Raw genomic sequence first — 24537 nt, 5'->3', positions numbered from 1 at the left:
ACTTAATGGATTTATTTTTGTGGTGTGTGGAGGGGGGAAGGGCTGCGAGCCAGAAGGTCATGCCTAAATCTTTCGTTAAACGACTATTTTGACAACGGCCCAGAGTAATAATGATGTTGTTTGTGATCTGTCCCTGGAGGAAAAAAAATGCCTTGGAGACATTCAAGAAAATTCGAGGAAAATATTTAGATTGCACGTACACATAGAACCAGGAGGCAGGGTCTTGGTATTTGGGATTTCCAGAATACGCGTGGCTTTTCCATTCTTGCTGTAAACACACAGTGCGTTTGCACACGTGGTTTCCGCGCAAAGTGAGCCGTGTGAGGAACATGGGTCTGTCTGCAACCTTCTACCCTAATTGGGAAATTACGGTCTTATCCGTGGAAACTCTGAACCGAAACGTCACTCACCACCTGTCCTCCCCTCCGCGTGGCCCAGGAACCGGAAGTGCGCCCCAGAGCAAGGAGTCATTCATGCTTACAAACGACCTGTGCAGCAGACGTTATGTAAACTAGCGTGCGGGATGGGTACGGGGGTGGTTTCTGGACCTTTCCCCATACCTAACAGTTGCACGTGGGTGTTTGTGGCCACGGCGGTCACTTTCTGGAACTGGCTTCCACCCAGGACTCCCCGTGGCCGTGAGGGGTCCAGCCCGTCACACGCATTCCCTTTGCCCACGTCTTGTGGAGAGCCATCTGAGGGCTGTGCTTGGTGGTGTCCCGGGAGCTGCCGGGACACACGCTGGACCGAACCACAGGGTCCTGGGAACGACACCGGCCCAGGGGGAGGGGGTGACGGGGCTCACAGAGGCGGAGCGAGAGGTAATTCGGTCTCTCCGGTGAAGGTTAGGGAGGGGCCCCGGGAATGACCCTAGCCGTCTTTCTCTTATAAATCCCAGGAAATACCCTGGGGGTTTTTCTCTCTTGGGCCCATGACACGCACAGACGCACACACACACACACGCAGGACACGCACATGCACACACACATGCACACGCACGCACACACAAGGACACACACGCAGGAAACACATGTGCGCACGTACATACACATGCACACACGCACACACACGCAGGACACGCACATGCACACACACATGCACACGCACGCACATACAAGGACACACACGCAGGACACACATGCACGCACACGCACACACGTACACACGCACTCATACACATGTACACGTACACACGCAGGACACACACGTGCACACACGCAGCACACACACGCACATGCACGCACACACAAGGACACACACGCAGGACACACATATGCGCATGTACATACACATGCACACACGTGCACACACAGAGGACACGCACATGCACACACACATGCACACGCACGCACAGACAAGGACACACACAGGACACACACATACAGACGCACACACACGCACACACAGGATGCACACAAACACACACACGCACAAGGACACACACTCACATGAACACACACACACGTGGACACACACACAGGACACACTTGCAAATGCTCACACCTACATGCAGGACACATACAGACACGCAGGACATGCACACACACACACATGCGTGCACACACACTCACACATGAACACACATGCATGCACACACCCGGAGGACACATACACACACACATGCGTGCACGCACACTCACACATGCACACACTCACATGCATACACACAGACGCAGGTCACACACGTACGTGCGTACACACACCTGCGGGGGTGGCCCCAGCCTTCTCCCTCAGCTGCACCTGTTTCTGCAGCCACTCTCCATGTGCCCTCCTGGGGGACAGCAGGGCCCTCCTCCGTCCTGCACCCCTGCCTTCAGACTGTGACCCTGGGAATGTAAACCTGACCTTCTACTTCCCGACCTGACACCTTCCATGGCTCCCCTTCCTTCTCTGCTAGTCAGTCCTCATCGTGGGCATGAGTGACACCCTGGTGAGTGTGTGTGTGTGTGTGTGCACGTGTGTCCTCCACTACCCTTTGTGTGTGTGTCTGTCTGTCCTGAAGTTCACAGTCCTCACTGAGGGGACGGCGTGGAGCGTGGACAGTCACTGGGGAGGCTCAGGAAACCTCAGGCCACCACACAGCAGGACAGGACAGACAGCAGGAGGAGGAAGAAGGTTTAAAAGGGGGGGCCAGGTGGGGAGTGTGATGTTTCCCTTGATTGTGGCTTCCCTGGGCCACCCACCTCAGGGCGTCACCATCCTCCCAGATTGGGTGTGAGCGAGGGGCAGTGCAGGTGTTCAAGCTTGGGAGGAAGGTGCACCTGATACGCCCCAGCCTGTCCCAGCACGCGGTCGCCCCAGCCTGTCTCCAGCAGGCAGTCGCCCCAGGCTGTCCCCAGCACGCGGTCGCCCCAGCCTGTCCCCAGCACGCGGTCGCCCCAGCCTGTCCCCAGCACGCGGTCGCCCCAGCCTGTCCCCAGCACGCGGTCGCCCCAGCCTATCCCCAGCACGCGGTCGCCCCAGCCTGTCCCCAGCACGCGGTCACCCCAGCCTGTCCCTAACACGTGGCCTCCCTCTCTTATGACCCCTAAGCTTCTGTGGGCTTTCCTGCAGCCCAATGGCTGGGGATTAGCAGTGTCTCCTCTGAGTCTCTGATAACTCGGATGCTGTTCCTCAGAACCCTCCAGAAAGGATTAGGACCCGCACTCTGCTGCTGCGAGGTCCCTAATTTCACGCTGCCTGGGCTTTGGCCGCATGCCTGGGTTCTCCCGCTCACTAATTGCTCAGCTCTTAATAACCAACATCTTATGGACGTGCCGGGTAAATGAATTGGTTAATGTCCACCAGAGGATGTGGTTGGTCACATGTAGGGCAGCAGGAAATGGGATTTCTCCTCGCATTTGCACCTCCCCTTGATTAGTGCTTCTCGCCAGCTCCCCGCACCCCCGTTTCTGCCAGCGGATGGTCTCGTGCGCACACAGGTGGCCGGATGTCCCCGTGGCACACGGCGCCGTCTGCGTGGCTGGGTTTACAACCCCACGTCCGGTCATTTCCCTGCCTTAAGGCGTCTTGCTTTTTGGAGCCTCAGTGTCTTAAACTTTTTCTGCATCCAAAGTCCACTCTTAACATCACAGTAATTCCTGAGAGGGGTTGCATCCCCGCTAATGCTTCCTTCCGTAACTGCCTTGTTCCCAGCAGTGGACGGTTGACCAGCCAGCTGAGAGCCAGCCGAGCTCGGGGGTGGGGGGAGACACATCAGTGCCCCCTGAGGGCGCACTTCCTCCCAGTTGTCCTGTAGTTTGACGGGAACTTGCCACTAGCTCTGGCCAGTGGGCACAGGGCATGGAAGCTTCCCCGGGACCCTCGGCTCTTTCCCCAAACTGAAAGCCCATCAGTGAGTGCAGCCCCGTCAACCTGGGGCCCCGAGGGACTGTGCAGAACAGAGCCTTCCCCACGACTCCCCTTGGAGACTCCGAACAGGAGTAACCTTTCATGCCAATCCCGCAAATCCCACGCTTAATTTGTCCCTGGAGCATAACCTTGCCTTTCCTGAACCATAATAGGGACATGGGGGCAGGGCACTGCTGCAAAAATATCCCAAGGAGGCAGATACGGTGCCTGTATTATTCACGACACCATCTAGGAACGGCCCAATGGATCCTATTCTCTTTTCCTTCCCTCTCTCTCTTCCCTGTTCTCTCCCCTCATCTCCCCTCCTCTCCCCTTCCCTCTCCATTCCCCTCCCCTCCCCTCGTCTTGTCTAGTCTCCTCTCTCCTCCTCTCCTCTCTTCTCCTCCCCTTTTCCCTCCTTCTTTCTTTCCTTCCCTCTTCCTTCCTTCCTTCCTTCCTTCCTTCCTTCCTTCCTTCCTTCCTCTTCCCTCTTGCTTCTTTTCCTTCTTTCTCTCTCTCTCTCTTTCTCCCTGTCTCTTTGTCCCTCTCTCTCTTTCTCCCTGTCTCTCTCTCTCTCTCTCCTTCTCTCTCTCTCTCTTTCTCCCTCTTTGTCCCTCTCTCTCTCTCAATCTTTCTCCCTGTCTCTCTCTCTCCCTGTCTCTTTGCCTCTCTCTCTCGCTCTCTCTCTCTCATCTAGGGGCCATGGATATTGGCTCCTTTTCTTCCTTCTCATCACCCACCTACCATCTGTTGAATGTCTGTCATGTGCTGGGCACAAGGTATACAGGTGCCTAAACACGTCTCCCATCTTCAAAGTCTGTCAATACAAAAAGAAAACACATAACTACAAAATCACTATTCAGAATGCTAATAGGGATGTGTGTGAAGTTTTCTCAGTCCCAAGAATGAGGGAAGGAGGGGCCACACCACCTGTGTGATATTTCCAAGGACAGTGAGGAGTGGCCTTGGGGAAGAGAAGCTTTACAGGCAGAGGAAGAGCTAGGTGCCTCGGGTGGTATGAGTAAGAGAATGACAGCAGATCACCCTGGAGAGACAAACTCGGCAGAAAGGCTGGGTCACCAGGGGGCGGCACAAAGGGTCTGCTTGAAACCTGCACACATGCCCTCCCCACTGTGTCCACACCCCCAGCCTGGGCCACCTTCCTCTGTGGAGACTTTTCTGCACTTGGACTAATCTGGATTGACACAGTAACATCCAGCACTCACCCTGATGACATCAAGGCCAATTACATTATGTCTTCTGTCCCACAGTGAGCTCAGGACTCCTAGCTGCCCCTGTGTTAGTCAGAGTTCTCTAGAGAAACAGGACCAACAAGATAGATAGATAGATAGTTGGATGGATGGATAGATGGATGGGTATATGGATAGATGGATGGTTACATGGATGGATGGGTGGATGGATGGATGGATGGATGGATGTATAAGTATATGGATAGATAGATAGATGGATATATGGATAGATGGATGGTTACATGGGTGGATGGATGGATAAATGGCTGGCTGGCTGGCTGGATAAATATATGGATAGATAGGTAGGTAGATAGATAGATAGATAGATAGTTGGATGTATAGATGGATAGATATATGGATAGATGGATGGTTACATGGATGGTTGGGTGGATGTGTGGATAGATGAATGGATGGGTGGATGGATGAATGGATAAATATATGGATAGGTAGATAGATAGATAGATAGATAGATAGATAGATAGATAGTTGGGTGGATGTATTGATGGATAGATAGATGGATATATGGATGGTTACATGGATGGATGGATGGATGGATGGATGGATGGATGGATGGAAGGATGTATAAATATATGGATAGACAGGTAGATAGATAGATGGTTGCATGGATGGATGGATGGGTAGATGGATGGATGGTTAGGTAGATAGAAACTGGTACATATGGTTCTGCAGGAGGACAAGTCCCTGGTCTACCCTCTACACACTGGAGACCCAGGAAAGTCAGGGTGTAATCCATTCTGAGCCCAAAGGTCTGAGAACTATGGGTTGTGCCTTCGGGTCAGGAGAAGAAGGATGTCCCACTCAGACAGAGAGGCTGAATCCTCCTTTTCTTCCCCCTTTTGTCCTACTTGGGACCTCAGCAGAGTGGGGAAGCCCACACTGGGGAAGGCCATCTCCTCTGCTCAGTCCATGGGTTCAGAGGCCTATCTGTCCCAGAAAGGCCCCCACAGGTGCTACCAGGAGTAGTGTGCCGTCTGTCAGGGCACCGGCACTGTTATGGCGGCCCAGCACCACACTCCTGCTCACCCCCTTGGGCTCAAACCCCCTCCAGCAACATTGCAGCCTTGCTCCTGTCCTCCGTCACTTCCCCAACACTGCTGTTCCCTTCTTGCTGCAGCGTCAGAGGCATCAGGAGTATTTGGTGAAGATTTGCTGGTCGGATGTTTTCATGGTGCTGCTGGAACATCACAGAGGGGGTCGGTCGTGCTACCTGCAGTGTACAAACTGTGCCCCGGCGCCAGCAGCAGCTGTAGGGGGGCAGTTTGAGCCCTGGGTTCCCTGCACACATCTCTCCTCCCGTCACGAGACTTTCTCTCTCCCACCCCTCTCACCACTGCACCCCGACCACTCGTATGCCACGTCCCTCCCCAGAAGCCTCTGCTTCACTCCTGTGACCTCAGTCTGTGCTCCCCTGCCCTCCCAGCTCCCGTCCCTGTCCTCAGCACTGGTCCTGGCTCAGTTCCTGGGCAGACTTCTCCAGTACCCGGCCTGTCCACTCCTGAGCCTCTGTCTTTGGTCCTCAGTCGCCCTGGCCATTAATGGGAAGGCCTCCGAAACCCAGGGGCAAACACTCCTCTCTGACCTCTGCTCCTCTGCCTCCTTGCCCACTCTTTCTCAGATGCTGGCTCCTGACGCCTTTCCCCACCCCTACATCTCACTCCCTTCATTATCTGGCTGACACCAGACTTGCACCTTCGTGTGTGTCCTCACCTCCATCACCTGCGTATCTGGACGGGACTCGGCTCAGACTAGCCTGCAGCTAAAGACCCTGGGGGACACGCCCCGTGCTCACATCCTTCCTTAAAATATGTGTGTCGGCCTCAGGTGACTGTGGCCCCCTCCCCACTCCATTTCCCGACCCCATTTGCTTCCCCGCTTCCAGACCCCCAGCCCTCAGCTGGAGCCCCACTCCCAGCCGGTAACCTTCCCACCTACCTCACTGGGAAAACAGAGACAGACGACAGTCGGAAGAGAAATTCCTGGGGTTCCTGGCCCCAGACCCGCCCATGTCCCTGCATCTCAGTCCCGATTCTCAATCTCCTTCTGAATCTGGACGAGCCGCCCAGCTCCTGTCTACCCAGGGCAACCCACTGCTCATGTAGGAATCCCTTTCCTGTTGCCTTCTCAAGGGCAAGATACAGTCTCCTCCATGCTGGTTTACCTCATCTGATTTCCATTCCCCGCCCCCCCCTGCCCGCCAATCTTGGGGCTGCCTCGGGTTTATTCATTTTTGTTCGTAGATGATACTCACATACGAGTCCATAAATGCACTGAGACCGGAGGCTTGGGCCATTTTATCCAGCTCTGGTCGACCTTGCGTGGTTTCTAATTTTTTGGATTATTTTAAAAATGCTGCAATAAATGCATTTTTGAATAGAAGCACATTTCCACCAGATAGATTCAACCGACACAGAATTGCTTGGTAAAGATATGTAATTACGAAATGTTGGCGGATATTGTCAACTTGTCTTTCACAAAAACATGTTAGCTATTTTCTCCCATAATATATTGGCCTTTAGAGTTTCTGACAGTATGATACGTCAAAGGCCCTGACCTTGTTTTATTTACATTCCCTTGTGTATTAGCGAGATCGACCATCTTTCACATGCTTATTGTCCATTTGTATTTCTTCTAATTGCCTCTTGATAGCCTTCGACTACTTTTCTTTTTTTTTTTTTTTGTCCCTTTTCCTTGTGTTTTATGGGAGCTCCTTAAATATTCTGTTATTAGTGCTTTCTGTACAGATTTGCTGCAAATAATCCTTCCCGGTCTGTGTTGTCAGCCTCTGGACTATTTGCTGTTCTTTCTGAGGGAATTGTAGCATCTCAGCTGGGTTTCTAACTGGAGGAGACACACACACACACACACACACACACACCCACACACATTTGTATCCTGCAGATACAAATCCCACTGGGAGTGAACTAGCCACCAGGGCTGGAAGCACAGGTCGCCTGTCTGGCACAGCCCCTGGGTTCTCAGAGTCCCCTCGGGGGCGGGCAGCTGCCTGTGAGACCAGAAATAATACGTGTGTGGTTTTGTTCTTTATGCCCTTCTGCCGGGCATTAATATCCGGCTCTATCACCTTTCTAAAATGAAGCAGGAAACCCGACTTTTCTATCTTCTGGAAGAGGTCAGAGGTCAAGGCAGCACGTGACATCGAGGTCTTGTGACTCACAAAAGCCGGTGGTGACGGTTGCAGCCATTGTGTTGAAGGAGGTCTGTGGTGCAGCGGCTGCTAGCGGATGCCAGCAGCTGAGGAGGAGAGAGGAGGTTGGTGCGACCCGGCGAGGGTTGTTCAGACGAGACCCTGCAGGTCTGGGGGACATCCTGGGACCCTGGGACCGTCCAGATCGGGAGAGACCGTCCCACGCAGGAAGGAAGAGTGCGGGAGGTCTTGGCCTGGCATCCTTGGAGGGTGAGATCTAGCTAGAAGCGTGTTTTAGGAGGGAACATCTGCTTCATAAAGACACGTAATTCTTCCATTCGCTGTGCGGTGTTCTGATGCCTCCCCTCTGCCACAAACAACTCGGCCAGTCCCTTGCCTGCCCTTAGATTTAACCTGCAATGCCCAGCTCTGCTTAGCTGCCCTGGACAGAACAAAACCTGAAATGCAATTTACTTGAGGAATATAATCACTTATTGATTACTCTTTTTCTCGAGGAGATAGAATCATCGTGTCAGCTTTAATCCGGGAGAGGCCAGGACGGTGTTTACACTCCGGATGTAGTTCAAGTCCAGCCCGGTCTCCTCGTGAGACCAGCGTTTCCGGCATCGTGCTGCAGATGGTCATTATTTTCTAAAAAGGATTCATCACACTGCTCATGTGAAAAATTCACAGTCGGCAGACGGTATTTAATAAGTAAATCAATAATGTTCATTTCGGGAAAAAATTAGGTATAGAATGTAGCTGGAAAAGATAATAAAACAAGATCAAATACTAAACTTCAGACCCGATGAGCCATTAGAGATAATGCAATTCATAGCAGTGCGGCCTGCCGTGGATCGGGAGGCTGACATCACAGGACGCCGTGCAAATGCAAATCCAGCCTCATTTGTCATGTGATTAACACACAAGGAGGAAGAAGTCCCACTGGGCATCCAGAGTCAGCCGGTGCTGCTCAGTGAAGCAGCGTTGGGGACGGGAACTTCCTCGGTTCAGGAAAGTCGTGCTGTAAACCTACGGAAAGACTTAAGTTGCTCAGAGGATGGGTGCACCGTCCACAAGGTCCTGCCGATGTTGACGACAACGTCCCATTGCGCCCTTGCAGTGGGAAGGACCCAGCTGTAGCTGTCGTCCTACCTGTCCTCTCCCCTCCAGGAGCACCACCGAGGCTCTTGCTGACGCCGAGTTCCCCGGGTCTCCATAAACGTCGTTTCAAAGGGTGTTGTCAAAATGCCTTGTGTTTTTATGGGTCTGACTATGATTGTGGCACTGCTTAGAGTGTATATGGTCCTTCCGCACGACGCACCTGCAAATATTGGAAGGCAGCTGTCTTGTCTCTGAACTCTTCTCCAGATTAAACATCTCCAGATCTCTGGACAAACGGTCCTACATTTATTTATTTTTTTTAATTTTTAATGTTTATTTTATTTTTGAGAGAGAGAGATAGAGAGAGAGACAGAGTGCGAGCAGGGGGAGGGGCAGAGAGAGAGGGAGACACAGAATCTCAAGCAGGCTCCAGGCCCTGAGATATCAGCACAGAGCCCGACGCGGGGCTCGAACCTGTGAACCATGAGATCATGACCTGAACCAAAGTCGGACGCTTAACCAACTGAGCTCCCCAGGCACCTCCAAACAGTCCTGCATGCTTTCCAGATGTCCCAGCTGTCTTTCACAGAGTGTTTCTGTCCTGCCCGCTGGCCCACTGCAGGGAATTGTATCCCCATTTATCAAACACTGTCCCAGAACATCGTGTCTGTAATTAACCCATGCCGCCCGTGGCTTTGGCTGCTGCGTGGTGGGGCCGCACTCTCTTGTCTGTACGCCTGAAGGCGGCTAGGAGCTGCTCTCACCATGGGCTCTAGCAGCGAAATAGGGCGCTAAGCGGGAGAAGAAAAGACAGAAGTGGAGAAACACTTATAAAGTTTTTAAAAATCACTTTTGGGGGCTCTGACCATTTTCCCTCTCCTTTTCAGCACCCAAACTACAAGCTGGACTTCAGGATCAGAGCAAGCCCGCCTGGCCCATCGCTGTAGAGGTTTCTGTGCCAGGCACCCACTTTCTCCCGACAGGAGGCTCTTGGTTTTTCAGAGCGAGTTTTCCCATCAGATTTCTCTACCTCAAATTACAAACAACTACCGTCGCTTCTAGAGGCCAGGCTGGCCTCGTTTTGCGTGTTTTCAGCGGGTAGATGTTCATCATCGCCTCCCCGGATGGTGACACAGAAGGAGGAGAGCTTTCGTGTCACTGAGGAGTTTCAGTCTGCCTCAGGTGGTACCCTCAGCACCGCCCTAAATTTCTTCTCAGCCCTTTGCTCCTCACTCCCAGAGGTGTCCAGGACCGCTGACTATACTTTCCGAGTGCAAACTTGAGTCACAGCTTCTGGTTTTGTGTTTATTTTGTGCCCTTAAACAATCAAGAAGGCACATGGTTAATGCAGAAAAGTGGGCGGGGCTAATGGAGCCTAATAGTTGAAGTCAAATAATGTGTTTTAGAAGGTAAGGCACACAGAGCATGTACTGTGTACGAACACTAGGTACGTGCCCACCTCTTGTGAGTGCAGACCGTGTCTCACTCCGACCCCGGGCTGACAGAGATGACTGGCCACTCCGTGGACACCCAGCCTCACAGTGCTGGCCTCTGGAAAGCGAGAACACAGCCCAGAAATCACAATTGCTCACCTGCTTTGTGGCCACTGCCACTTTCCATGCCACTGACCCCGGGAATTCCTTCTCCCAGCCCAACTCTGAGTTTCCCTGCCCTGGATGAGAATGAGACTCCCTGGGTGTAAGACTGCAGGCCGTGCGGGTCTTCAATCAGTCTACGGGGCGCTTTTTAAATATAATTTATTGTCAAGTTGACGAACGTTCAGTGTATACAGGGTGCTCTTGGTTTTGGGTAGATTCCCATGGTTCTTTGCTCACATACAACAGCCAGTGCTCATCCCAACAGATGCCCTCCTCATGCACATCACCCACTTTCCCCTCTCCCCCACCCCCCAGCCACTCTCTGTTTGTTCTCTGTAGCTAAGAGTCTTTTTTGGTTTGCCTCCCTCCCACTCTGTTTGTATCTATTTTTCCCCTCCCTCTCCCCTATGGTCTTCTGTTAAGTTTCTCAAGTTCTGCGTATGAGTGAAAACACATATCTGTCCTTCTCTGACTGATTTATTTTACTCAGCATAATACCTTCCAGTTCCATCCACGTTGCTGCAAATGGCAGGATTTCATTCTTTCTCATTGCCACGTAGTATTCCATTCTATATATAAACCACATCTTCTTTATCCATTCCTCAGTGGATGGACATTTAGGCTCTTTCCACGATTTGGCTATTGTTGAAAGCGCTGCTGTAAACATTGCCTGGCACTTTTAATATCTGCCCCAATTTCTCTCCTCTATAGCCAAGGTTCAGGATTGGTATTCTATGCAAAGTAAACGCACGGCTTTGTCTCTTGCAAACCCTCAGTATTCTATACAAATTGAACTCCACAAACACCTGAGAGGAGAAGAAAAGGAACAGAGAGGTGAGGTTGACCTAACTCCTAACTGAAGGTCTCTATACCCACAGCGGGATTTCCGCTTGTTGTCTGTCTTTTGCTTTCTGAGGCCGTGCTCATCATTTGCTGTGTTTTATGGATGATTTTTCTGCTATGTTTTACTGTGGGGATGCTTGGTTACTTCTGGATAATTAAACTTTTCATAAGAGTTTTAATCACCTAACTTTGCCTGCATCCTGTAGGATTCCCTTTTTAGCTTATTCAAGTGGAAATAGAAACATGTCAATTAAGTGGTTGGCCTGATTACAGAGGGTGTTATAGGAAATAAGCACTTCATGCCGATGAATATTTTGATGATGGGCATATCTTTTTTTTTTATTTTTTTATATTTATTTATTTTTGAGAGACAGAGTGAGACAAAGTGAGAGTGGCGGGGGGCAGAGAGAGAGGGAGGCACAGGATCGGAAGAAGGCTCCGGGCCCTGAGCTGTCAACACAGAGCCTGACGTGGGGCTCGAACTCACAGACTGCCAGATCATGACCCGAGCTGAAGTCGGACGCTCAACCGACTGGGCCACCCAGGCCCCCCTGATGATGGGCATATCTTAACTGAGTCAAAGCCATGGTTAGGTTATATCTGAAATTTGTAAATAGGTGAATACGTTCATCTGTGTGACACACTCATGAGCACGTGCCGCGCGGTCAAGGGAAAGCTGTAAGTGGGGGAGGAGCTCCACGTGCACACTGTTTGCTGTTTCTGTATGTTGTCTCATGCAAGAGTCCTACTTAACGGGGCAGGTGTATCACTTATTTGTCTTACTGGACTTTCATTTCCCATAGAATGCAGGCTCTGGGAAGGAGAAGCTTTTGTCATTACATCGTCTTCAGGGCCAACATCCGTTACTGTCATAGAGCAGAACCCTAATAAATAATTGTCGTTGAATGAAGTAGGTGGTCAGAAAAGCAATTTCCGGAGATTTTACTAGGTCCACACACTCTCAGTCGGGTCTCTCTCCTCTCGGGCTGAGTAATTAGGGGATCCGGGCTCCGAAAACCTGGTGTTGAGTTCCGGCTCAGCTGTGTGGTGGGTGAATCGCGCAATTGATGATCTCCGCTGAAAGGATAATAATCATAATAATGCCTTTTCCTATTTCATAGGCCCGTTTTATGGGGCCAGTGAGCTAATTTGTTAACAACTACTTTGCGATTTTTTAGGGACGTTATTGCTGGAATTTGTTACCGGCCATGGCTATGGTAATACTATGGTAACCTTGAGAGTAACAGATCACCAGCACAGATTGCAATCGCCAGGACCAGTAAGTGGAAAAAACGTCTAACGCTTTAATCTGCTGTACCCCATGCTCGCCTCACTTCACTTTTCACCTGACCCATCTCTCACCTAAGGTCCCCATCTGCCATTTGAGGCAGGTGTAACTCTGCTGACCGTAAACAGTGGCGTGTGCAATCGTCCAACACAGCGCTTGTGGCATTAGAGCGAAAGTGTCGGTCAACGTCCTAACTCTACCTCCCCGTAAGTGCTTTTGAGAGCAGGGAAAATGTGTTATTAACAGTATCTGCAACTCGTACCACGCGGTAAGAGCTCAGCTGCTCAACAGACATGTGTTGAATCAAATCAAGCTGCTCTCCATTTACTATTTCCCATGTTTCAGCCAACAAAGCATTTATTCCTTGCGCACTTCCCCTGAGTGCTCATAAAACAAAATAAAATAACATAATAAAATATGATAAGCATCCCACCTTACAGACAAGTGTTAAGAGAGCATTTGAGCAGCAAGGAAATTCAGACCCGATGCAGCGAGCTGTTCTAAATAACTGGATGGTGTCCTAATTTCACCTTTTCATCTTTCTTAGATGTGCCAGCGTTGGTGACGCCCAGCAGCAATACGGTTTGAGAAGGTGGTTCTCCCTCATTCAAAGACGCAGTCTGAGGAACAGGGAGTGGGGACGTGGCAGGTGCCTACTGATACTACCTATATAAATTGAGCTACGAGGTGGGAAAAGAAGATCGTCCCACACAAAAATTCTCTATAACCTCACTTCTCCTAAGACCTACAAGTGGTTCATAGTGTTTTAGAAAATCGGCCCATGCTTCAACTTCAGTTCAAAACGGAGACTCAGGCATACACTAGGAGAAGACGTTTAAAAAATATTATCCATGTATGTATCCCCGCAACACATTTCAGTGTCATTTTTGTGAAGCCACCCACTTGGGTGTGTGGAGAGAACCGCTTGCCCTACCGCCAGAAGGGGCTAGATGTGGATTCGCGCTCTCTCGCTCGGTAGCCGTGTGATCTGAGGCTGGTTACTTAATGTCTCTGAGCCTCTATTTCTTAATCTTATAAAATGGGTAACATTGCTTACATAAAAATTAGCTATCGGTCAACTTTGCTGATGTAACAAACACCCCAACTTCCAAAAGCTCACAGCCATCTGGTACACGGCGTGAAGACGCGGGTGAACGTGGGCTGAACTCAGGTCTGGGTCCTTATTTGTTCTCATTCTGGACTCAGGCTCATGAAAGGGCTCCAGTGTAGGACACGCCTGACTTCTTGCCCCAGGAGAACAGAGAGCGAGTACAGGCTCACGCGCCTTCCCACGTTCCATCCTGAAACAGTGAGGCAGCTACGTCAAATAGTGACTAGGTTAGATTTTTCTGCCCCAAATCCTCAAAACAAAAGCCATTTGTTTAGTTCCCTGGGCTTAGCAACGTGGTTCTTCTTGTCTGAGGGAGGCTTGAATCTTAAGCAGACTTTCTGCTCAAACACTGTTTTGCTTTGTTTTGTTTTGTTTCATTTCACTTCACTTCATCTCATTTCATTTTATGTTTCTATTCAGAAATGAGGAATAGTTTCAAATTCCCACGGTTTCTACCCAATCTCGTCTCTTTGCCTTTTATCTGTTCTTGTAAACAGGCTTACTCTTTTCCAAGCTCATTTTGCTTTATGCCTTAACCATCGTGGCGAAAAGCAACGAATCATGCTACTACCATTGTGTTTCAAAGTCTCCAACCAAAGCCGCTCGGAGCGTGTGTACCATGTGCCTTTCTGGTTCTCACCTGAGACAGAGCTTCAAGATTTTTCACCACCCCTCAGGTGGCCAGTTCTGCAGGTTCCAACAGCGACGTCTTTGCCACCCGGTGCCTGGCTCTGAGCCACTCTCAGCACCTGTTAAACATTTGTGTTATCCTATTTCCAGTTCCTACTTAAAAAAAAAAATTTTTTTTAAAGTTTATTTATTATTGAGAGACGGAGAGACACAGAGCGTGAGCAGGGAAGGGGCAGAGAGAGAGGGAGACACAGAATCCAAAGCAGGCTCCAGGCGCTGAGCTGTCAGCACAGAGCCCGACGAGGGGCTCGAACTCACAGACCACGAGATCATGACCTGAGCCAAAGTCAGTTGCCCAACCAACTGAGCCTCCCAGGTGCTCCCCCGCTTTTTTTAAAAATTTTTTTTCCAGTTCCTACTTTTAAGTCAGCTAGCTCACCTTGGTATCTGGCAACATCTGACCCTGTGGCATCCACCAGTGTGTATGTCTTTCCCAATTTACATGAGGCCTCTGGGTCTCCTGTGGCTCTGCTGGGGCTGAGGTCCTGCTAAGTTGTGGTTTGGGGGGGGAGTGCCTGGGGGCTCAGTCGGTTGAGTGTCTGACTCATGATTTCAGCTCAAGTCATGATCTTACAATTTGTGGGTTCGAGCCCTGTGTCAGGCTCTGACAGCACAGAGCCTGCTTGGGATTCTCTCTCAGTCTGTCTCTCAAAATAAACAAAGACTTAAAAAAATAAGTTGTGGTTTGGACCAAACTGTGTGTCTGTCCCCGGATCCTGGTGAGTGTCCTCATTCTCAGATTCAGGCGAGGGGCCAGGCAGGGCCGCGCAATCGCACCGACACCTCTCACATGGCAGAGCACACGCGGCTCCCACTCCTGTCCCAGTGGCCACGCGGCCGTGTGGTCGAGTGCAGGGCAGTGTCGTCCCCCGCAGATGCCAGGGAAGCCCCAGGACCAGGGATGGGGGCAGATGGCTCTATCAGATGGCTGCAGTGGTAAAATTATCAGAGGGAATAGCAGGAGAGTAACTGTGAGAATGCACCGAGTTGAGTTGTTAACTTCACGCCCATTCACAAGGCGAACATGCATGTCTCACCAGCCCCAAGAGCAGAAAGAGATCATCATCCCCAAACTCGGAGCGTCTTGTGTCCCTTGGCAGGTGCACCCAACACGAAGGGTAACACACCAACTACCTGAGGACCCAGAGTGTGGGTGAGCTGTGGCCTCGGCCGCTTTCCGTAGACGGAAGATCAGCGCGCAGCCCTCTGTGCCATTTTCCTCGTGTAACCGGGCGAGCCTTAGTCTGCTCACGTTGCTGGGACAGAATACCATGGTCTGGGGGCTTAGAAACAGTTGACATTTATTTCTTACGGTTCTAGAGGCAGGAAGTCCAATATCCAGGTGACCACAGATTCTGTGTCTGGTGAGAATCTGCTTCCTGGTCAACAGATGTTGACTTCTCTCTGTGTCCTCACAAGGGAGGGAGCGTGGGGGGCTCCTTGGGGTCTCTTTTATAAGGACATTAATCCCATCGTGGGGTAGCCACCCTCCTGACCTCATCCCCTCCCACAGGCCCTGCCTCCTAAGGCTACCACCTGGGGGTTAAGTTTCAACACATGCATTTGGGGGGCATAGACGTCCGTCCATCGCAGAGGGTGTGGCAGTCACCCCCACAGGGTCCTATAGGAGCAGAGGGCTCATGCTCAGTGCTTCACGGAGGCCCCTTGTATGCATATGGCGCACCTTAAAAACCCTCACACAAAGGATGGGCATTGGGGAGGTGATATCTAACAGCCACCTGGCACATGTGTCCTGCTTTCATGACACATTCCTTTCTCTGTCCTCTGCCTCTCACGTGCCAGCTTTTGTGGCTGCCATGGGTACACGGATGCTTTACATCAGCCTGGACCAGGACAAATCAGGTTAGATTTGTCCTGGACCAGGACAAATCAGGGGTCCAAGGAGCGCATGGGGGTCTATCAGGCTAGACATTAAGCAGCACAGTCATCCATGGTCTAACGTCCGATGCGCTGAAGGCCCCCACACCCCAAGAACGTGTGATGCGGGGGGTACCCAGAGGGAACATTTGCCCAGACCCCTGCATCTTGTTGATGCTGATAAACCGATTGTCTGAGTCACCCAGTGCCTTGAGTCAGAGCAAAGCACTTGTTTATACAAGGAAGATATAAGACATCAGCTCATTCTCAACTCCCTCCTTTGTTTCCATTTTTACCTTCACTCAGTATCTTCTTCCGGGTAAACCCAGCCCCTGCAGGGGGGACCTTGACCATATTTACATTTTTAATTTTAGAACATTTATTGGGCTTAGATTCAATAATTCTGATCAAAGATTGCTGTCCACTCTTTCTAAATTTAGCAGAAATCTGGGGTTATCACTTAATTTTACTATACGTTCCCCCCAGCCAAATAGCAAAACGAATTCAGTCACGTCCACTGCCTTAGAATCAATGGAATCTGCAGACACTGCTTTGTTTTGGGCGATAGAAATGAACATTCTATGTTTTGCTCTGTTTTGTTTTGTTTAGCTCTTGCCCTTTTGCCTCCTTAGAGCCTGAAAGTGACATCTGGAAGAATTTTTAGGCAACCGTTCTTGAATGCTTTTCCCAGGGCCTGACTTCTGACTGGATATCGCTTACAGAAGCACCGGGCCAAATGTGGATTACTCTCCAGTCACACCTCAGTTTTCGCCTCTGGCGAATGTCAGCCCTGATCAAACCGGACTCCTAGCAAGGCCTTCTGTCTGCAGCCGCTTCTTAGTAAACTTTCGAGCTTCGATGTTTTTTGCCTGGGAGACAGACACGCACAGAAGAAAACAGCCATTTCCTTTGGTTTTAAAGCAAGCAAAAAATGAGCGTTTGCTTGTAGGTGAAGTTCTGTCCTGGAAATGCCAAAGGTGTTGCAAACGACTGATGGTGATTAGAGCACGTATTATGCCGTGGTGGAAAACAACACAACGATGACAGTCATCGTGACCATTGCAGCCGCAGCTAGTACTGACCGAGTGGTGTCAGGACGCAGGCACCAGAGTGACGGGTTGTTGGAAGACATGGCCCCTTCCGAGAATCCCATGCACCCTAGAGCACATGGAGACGATGACAGGTCGACAGGGGTAGCGCAGGGACAGAGATCTCTTGGCAGGTGGGGAGACCATGCAGTCTATCCTCACATCCTAGAAAATAATTCCGTATTGGTCTAAACCATAAGAAAAATGCCAAGAGCACATGAAGGCAATTGCATATGCCTCTGTGAAACAATGTCACGGTCCTTTTTGTTCCGGGAGAGCGTAAAATGGAGGGGCTCCGTTCAAGGCAGAAGGTGGGAAGGAGGAAGGTCTTTGAGTCCCAAGGCAAATCTCAGCCGCGGTTACCTCTGGGCCGACAGGCGTAATCTGCCATCTTTGCCAACGTGAGTATCCCCGAACGCCTCCTGTATTTGCAGGTTAAATTCATTTTTCTGCTGTTAATACACTTGCCATCAAAAATGGACACCTCTGCATATGTGAGAGACCCGTCACATCTCTTGTGCAGGACCATTTTCTAAGAGACGTATACACACGGAACCATCAACCCACATACTAGAAACATATTTTTAGACATTTAAGGGCACTTGTAGATAGGATTTGGTTCTGTGTCCATATGTATTTTTTTTTTCCTAAGCGGGAAGCTGTCAGCAATGTTATTCAGTAAAGAGCTGCGTGGTAAATACTTTGCTTTATGGGCCAAGAGGCAAAGATGGGGTAATATGTAGGAACATATAGAACCATTTAAACTTGTAAAAAATAGTTTTTAGCTTACATGCTTTACAAAAACAGGCAGCAGGCTGGATTTTGTCCTTGGCCTAAGTCTAAATATTGCCTCTAGAGATGATTATAATGCACATTATTTGTACTGATACAAAGCTCTTATATGTATCAGTTTTAAAAAACCAATAATAATTTAAAGGAGTGTGCTCTATTTAATAGCAATGGTTTGGGGGACTTTTTAGGAACTATTAGTTTTTCCCTCCAAACAGAAAATGTGTTTTAAATGCCTTCCCCCAGCATTTCATTCATTCTTATGAAATATTTGTGAGACAGGTTCAACTATGGGCTATGTGTCTGTGTTATCATTAGGTTTTTATTGGTATCTTGTATTGCTTTGGTGTTACGCACAGAGAATATTTGAAACCGAAAACCTATGGGCAAGAAGGGTTTGCTGTATTCGACAAAGCAGCAAAATCAATTAACAGCCCTCGACTCAGTTGAATCTCTCTGTGACACCTCAGCAAAGCCAGTCACTGACCAGCTGAATCAGCTTGAAGGTTAAAAATTCTGCATCTGCAGGTCAAAAGAGCTAAGCTTGTGTGGTACTGAGACAAATATATCTTCTCTCCTTTAGAGGGAGAAGCCGGGTGATGGGCATCGAGGAGGGCACCTGTGGGGGGGGCACTGGGTGTTGTATGTAAGCCAACTTGACAATAAATTATGTTCATAAATAAAAGAGGGAGAAAAAGAAGAATTGTGTTTTTCCTTTGTCCACATACGTGTGTGTGTGTGTGTGTGTGTGTGTGTGTGTAGGTGTGTGTGTGTGAAATCAGACAAGCCCATCAGGAACAAACACCCCAAATTAAAGAAGAAGGAAGGTCATAGAATATAACGATGGGAGGCTCTGCTATCATCTCCCTTGACAATTTTTACTTTTCCTTTTATGCAAATAATCTCCAATCTCCCCGCTATTTGTCAGCATGGGAGGCTGTCATTGTTATGGAGATGATCCTGTGCCTTACCTGTCTTTCTCTCAGTGTAGCTGAAGCTAATTTCGTGCGCTGATGTAAGATTATTATCAGGTTGAGCACTTACCTGACACAATTTATGGTGATGAGTCTAGTACATATTGGATATGCCAATGCTCCCTGATCATGAGTTTTTATGGCATTCCCATTAGATGGTGACAGCTGTCGGAAATACTGTTGCTATCGTTTGATTTACTTCTGACGTTTGAAGGTCACTTATAGTTTCAATTAAATTTTTCCTTTGTCAACTCAGAAATACCACTCAATTTACATCCCTATTGCTCTTGAAAGCTCAATAGCATCCCAGGAGCTGATTATTTCAGGATTGCATTGCCAAACTAGTTATGGCCAGGATGGTGATCGTCGAATGCCACAAATATAGCAGGAACTCCGCACGATAGAGAAAGAGATTTGTCTGTCCCCCCAGGTAGATCTTTGTCTGGAAGACACACCCTCTGTCCGGTTTTTTGAGGAACTCTGAATGCTGTAGTGGTTTTCTTCCCCATCACTGGGTGTGCTGTGTTCTCTCTCCCCTGCTCCTGGGTGCTTTCTAGGGTAAGTGATGCCCTGGGTGTAGGAAGGGACTCTTCCTTCCTCCCCATTTCTGATATTTTCTTCCTTAGGAATTGGCCGAAAACATTGGGAAACATGGAGAAGTAGAAGTTAGGAAGCAAATTAAAATCTGAAGATTATGGCATTGTTGGGAACAAGGCATTTCGACCTTATGGTTTACAGTGACCAACATTGGACATAGTAGCTGGTTCACAGTAGTGGTGTTGAGCCACAGATGTTGGTCAATAAGAATTTTTTGCCTTGGACAATAATGTAGTTTATGGCAACTTTCACCATATATGAAGGATTCTTGGTAGCCTTAGGTCAAAACGGGGAAAGAGGGGGTTGGAGTATTGATTTCATGTTACACAGGCTCATCTTTTCCTACGCAGAGTTATGGAGGCAAAGATTTGACCACCGGGAAGGAAAGTCTTTTCCACAATAGGGCTTTTAGATTTCAAAGGTGAAAAAGTATTCGTTTGTTTTAAATTGCAAGATAATTGTGATTTCTGAATCACTTTCAGTGTTAGTAAGTCTGGCTTTCACTGGTTAAAGCCAGGTCTCACTACCTCCCTCACAGTCTATTCTGAGTTCAGACCTGAAGAAGGACATGTAGGAAGTTTAGAGTTAAGTTCAGGTGCTCACGAGTCGTTCCCCATCATGTGGCCCCCAGTTAAAACCAGATTAGTGAATTACAGAGGTAGGAGAGGCCTAGGTATGAGTTTTCGTAGGCCTGAGCAATCCCAGTGTTGGTCCCAGCAGAGACCACAGGAGCACAACACTGAAAGCACTTGCTTATAGAGAATGAGGACATTATGTCATTCGACAGAGTCTACTATTAATGTATGTGCGGCTTTCTCCACCAGATATAGTTAACCTAGCACCATAATTCACCACTTCATAGGACATTTTTAATGTATTTTAATATTGCATCTCACAGACTTCAGACCAACTTTGTCCCAGATAGTTAAAATCAAAATGGTTTCTTCTTTCCACATTCTTTCATGGACTCACTTACTGGTTAAGTGAACAAACCAAGGGAATGTTGGGGGATGCTTCTCCCCTACTCCTGATAGTTTGTTCCACATCCTGTAGCTTAAACCATAAGCTTTACTGTACCCTCTTTCTATTTGTTCCTTTTGGGCCAAGAATATCTAACCGGCGAACGTGAAAGGAAAGACAGCCCTAAGAAACAAAACCCCTGAACTTACTATACAAAGATTTCAAAATGGTGGACTTAAGTATCCTTAAAGAGCTAAATGAGAACACAGACAAAAACTAAAGGAAATCAGAAAGATTATATATAGACTGAATGAGAATATTAACAAAATTTCAAAAAATAGACATTGGGTAGCTCTAAAATGCAATAACTGAATTGAAAGTTCATGAAAGGGGTTCACCTGTAGACTTGAACAGGTAGAAGAATGAACCAGTTAACTTAAGGGCAGGTTATATGAAATGTTCAAGTCTGAGGAACAAAAAGAAAACAAGAATGAAGAGTGAACAAAGTCTTAGGGATAGACTTGAGGAACATCATCAAGTGAACAAATATGTGAATTATGGGACTCACAGGAGAAAAGACAGAGAAAGGTGCAGACAGGTTATTTAAAAAAAATGATAGCTGAAAACTTCCCACATTTGAGGAAGATACACAAATCCAAGAAGACCTACAAACTCCGAGTGAGATAAACTGAAAGGAACCCAGTGAGGCGTATAGTCACATTGTCAAAAGACAAAGGCTAGGGGCGCCCGGGTGGCTCAGTTGGTTGAGAGTCCGACTTCGGCTCAGGTCATGATCTCACAGTCCGTGAGCTCGAGCCCCGCGTCGGGCTCTGTGCTGACAGCTCAGAGCCTGGAGCCTGTTTCAGATTCTGTGTCTCCCTCTCTCTGACCCTCCCCCTTTCATGCTCTGTCTCTCTCTGTCTCAAAAATAAGTAAATATTAAAAAAAAATTAAAAAAAAAAAACAAAAAAAAAAAGACAAAGGCTAAGGGGAAACTTTAAAAGAAGCAAGAGAAAAGCCACTTATTGCAGATGTTTTAGGAGAAACCCTGGAGGCCAGAAGGTAGTGGGATGGTATATTTAAAACACTGAAAAAGAAACATAATCAAGTACCCTATATTTGGCAAAACTGTCCTTCAAAAAGGGACAGAGACATTGTCAGATAAACAAAGTTCGCCACCGCTAAGCCTGACATAAAAAAAAATGTAAGAGAATCTTTAACTTAAATGACAGGATAGTAGACAGACACTCAAAGCCACATGAAAATATAACATTCTCAAGTAAGGGTAAGTACATAGGAAAATGTTTTGAAAAAAGAAATATTACTGTGAGTTGGTTTACAGCATCAGTTTTAAATTTTCTGAAGAATTTAAAAAAACAGATGCATAAAAATAATTATAAATCTGTATTAATATAGATTTAATTCTCAAAAAATACTAGCAAACTGATTTCGACAGTGTATTAAGAGATTATCCACCATGAGTAAGTGGGATTCATTCCTGGAATACAAGGATGGTGCAAACTATCAAAACAAATCACTGTAGCATAGTGCATTAGCAGAATGAGGAACCCACACACATACACACACAATAATGTTACTTTTTTTTGCAGAAAAAGAATTGACAAAATTCAACACTGTTTTCATGATAAAAAAAAAAAAAACCTCAATAAACTAGGCATAGAGGGAAACTATCTCAACATAATAAAGACCATCTATGGAAGGCCAAAGCCAACAGCATACTCAATGGGGAAAGACAGCAAGCTTTTCCTCTAAGATCAGACACAAGAGAAGGATGCCTGCTTTCACCTCTTCTGTTCGGCATGGAACTAGAATCACTAGCCAGAGCAATTAGGCAGGAAAAAGAAATAAAAGCCATCCAATTTGGAAAAGAAGAAGTATAATGATTTCTTTTCACACATGATATTATCTTATAAGTAGAAAACACTAAAGATTAAAAAAAGCTGTTAGAACTAATAAATGAATTCAGTAAAGTTGCAGGACACAGAATCAACACACTGGCATCAGTTGCATCTCTGTACAGGAACAATGAACAATATCCAAAGGAAATTGGGAAAAGAATTTCATTTACAATAGTATCAGGACAATGAGGAATCTCTTCACGTCCACCACTTACTTAAGTAAGTAAGTAAGTAAGTAAATAAATAAATAAAAGCAAGTGACCTTTGGGTAGGAAAAACTGCCATTTATTGTTGCTCATGAGTGAGACCTACCACACAGCCGGGCTGTTCTCATGTGAGCCAGGCCTCCTGACTTGCCCTGGGCTCACTCATGCAGAGGCTTGGCTTCATGGGATGCGTCCTGAGCATGTTCAGAGAGTCTGTCTATGACACCTCTGTCTCTCTGTTGTCACCATCTTGAAAGTACTTTATCACGCTTAAGGGGGGGCTTCACGTTTTTATTTTGCACTAGGCTGTGATAATTTTGTAGGTGGTCCTGCTCAGGAACCTGCAGTGTACTGTCGGGTCAGGCATGCCCCACTGTCCCAGGTGTGTGTAGGATGGGCTGTCTGTGGGCTGATGTCACTTGCACTGCTAGCCTAGGATGGCTCAGGTTGTGGCTATAGCGTTCAGGGATGGGGAGAGGAGGACAGACAGACAGAGAAAGAGACAGAGACCTGCTTTTCCCTTTGTACTGGGTATATGGATCAGAGGTTGTCTATTGTCCTGGAGACAGGAAGGACATTAGGGCCATTTGCCCAAACGGAATCTGGGATGCCAGAGAGTCAGGGACTTAAGGAAGGAATAACTTCTCTATAATGTGGTGTGCATCAGTAAGCCAGGCTATAGCAGGGCTCTGTACATTTCAATTCTTTTTTTTTTTCCTCCAGCTCATATCGCCGCTGACATCACCTAAAACCCATAAGGCTCCTTTACATGAAGCATTTCAACCCTACTGTCACATGAGATACTGATTTTCTGCAGGAAAACACAAGATTTTTTTCCAAGTGCCTACCTTAAGTTTTTGTTGAAAACTTCAAAAATAAGAATTCTCTCATCCTATTTACCAACTACCCATCTCATCTCTGTGTCACTGAGTCTGAAAATAAATGACATCGGAGCTATGAATGTGGGAAAAAAAGCGTAGTCTGACAACATCTCCTTTAAATAGAAAATAAGCCCACGTAACCAAGAAAACCGATTGGGGAGGAAGGTGTTCCCGGGAGAGACAATGGGGCCATCCGCAGACGAGGTAGAACATTCCACTGTGGCATCATCGGGAACTGTGTTCTGCTATGTACTTGTGAAATCACCTTCCCTGCATTATTTTGCAAGTGCCTTCTGCAAGAGAATGAGCCCGTCTATGCAGACCTGAGGATGTGTGCCCCACGCCCAGTGAGCCCGCTGCCCCGGCACTCTGCAGTCAGCCACACAGGCGTCAGCCCGGCTTTGTTTCCTTCTAAATGCCACACTCTGCTTCAGCACCTAAAGCAGTCTCTCCAATATTGCTTCCATTTAAATATTTGTTTATCTGAAAGAGATTCAAACAGATGCACTCTGGCTGAATACATAAGACCCTCAGGAGCCCAGATTTGAAAGAAAGCAACCAAAATCGGGTTTTCTGATATGTGGCATACATATGTGTGTCCCATGGCACACAGGCACAGACACACACGTGTGCACATGAAGCTAACACACGAGCCAAATGACGCCGGTATAGTTCTGTTCTGGTAATTTCTCTAACTGTTAATTATCAGAATAATGACTCACCTGCGGAAGTCAGGAGGTGATGGGCAACCCGTAGTTATATTGTACTGTGTAGACAGGGAGAGGTGAAGGGATTAATTATACCGTGTGAGGTTGGCAATGACATCTTTGTGTGGTTGAAACTGAGTTTGTGCAGTTGGAACTTT

This window comes from Leopardus geoffroyi, chromosome B4, assembly GCF_018350155.1.
Source record: "Leopardus geoffroyi isolate Oge1 chromosome B4, O.geoffroyi_Oge1_pat1.0, whole genome shotgun sequence".
In the NCBI taxonomy this organism is placed as follows: Eukaryota; Metazoa; Chordata; class Mammalia; order Carnivora; family Felidae; genus Leopardus; species Leopardus geoffroyi.
This window is presented reverse-complemented; position numbering follows the sequence as displayed.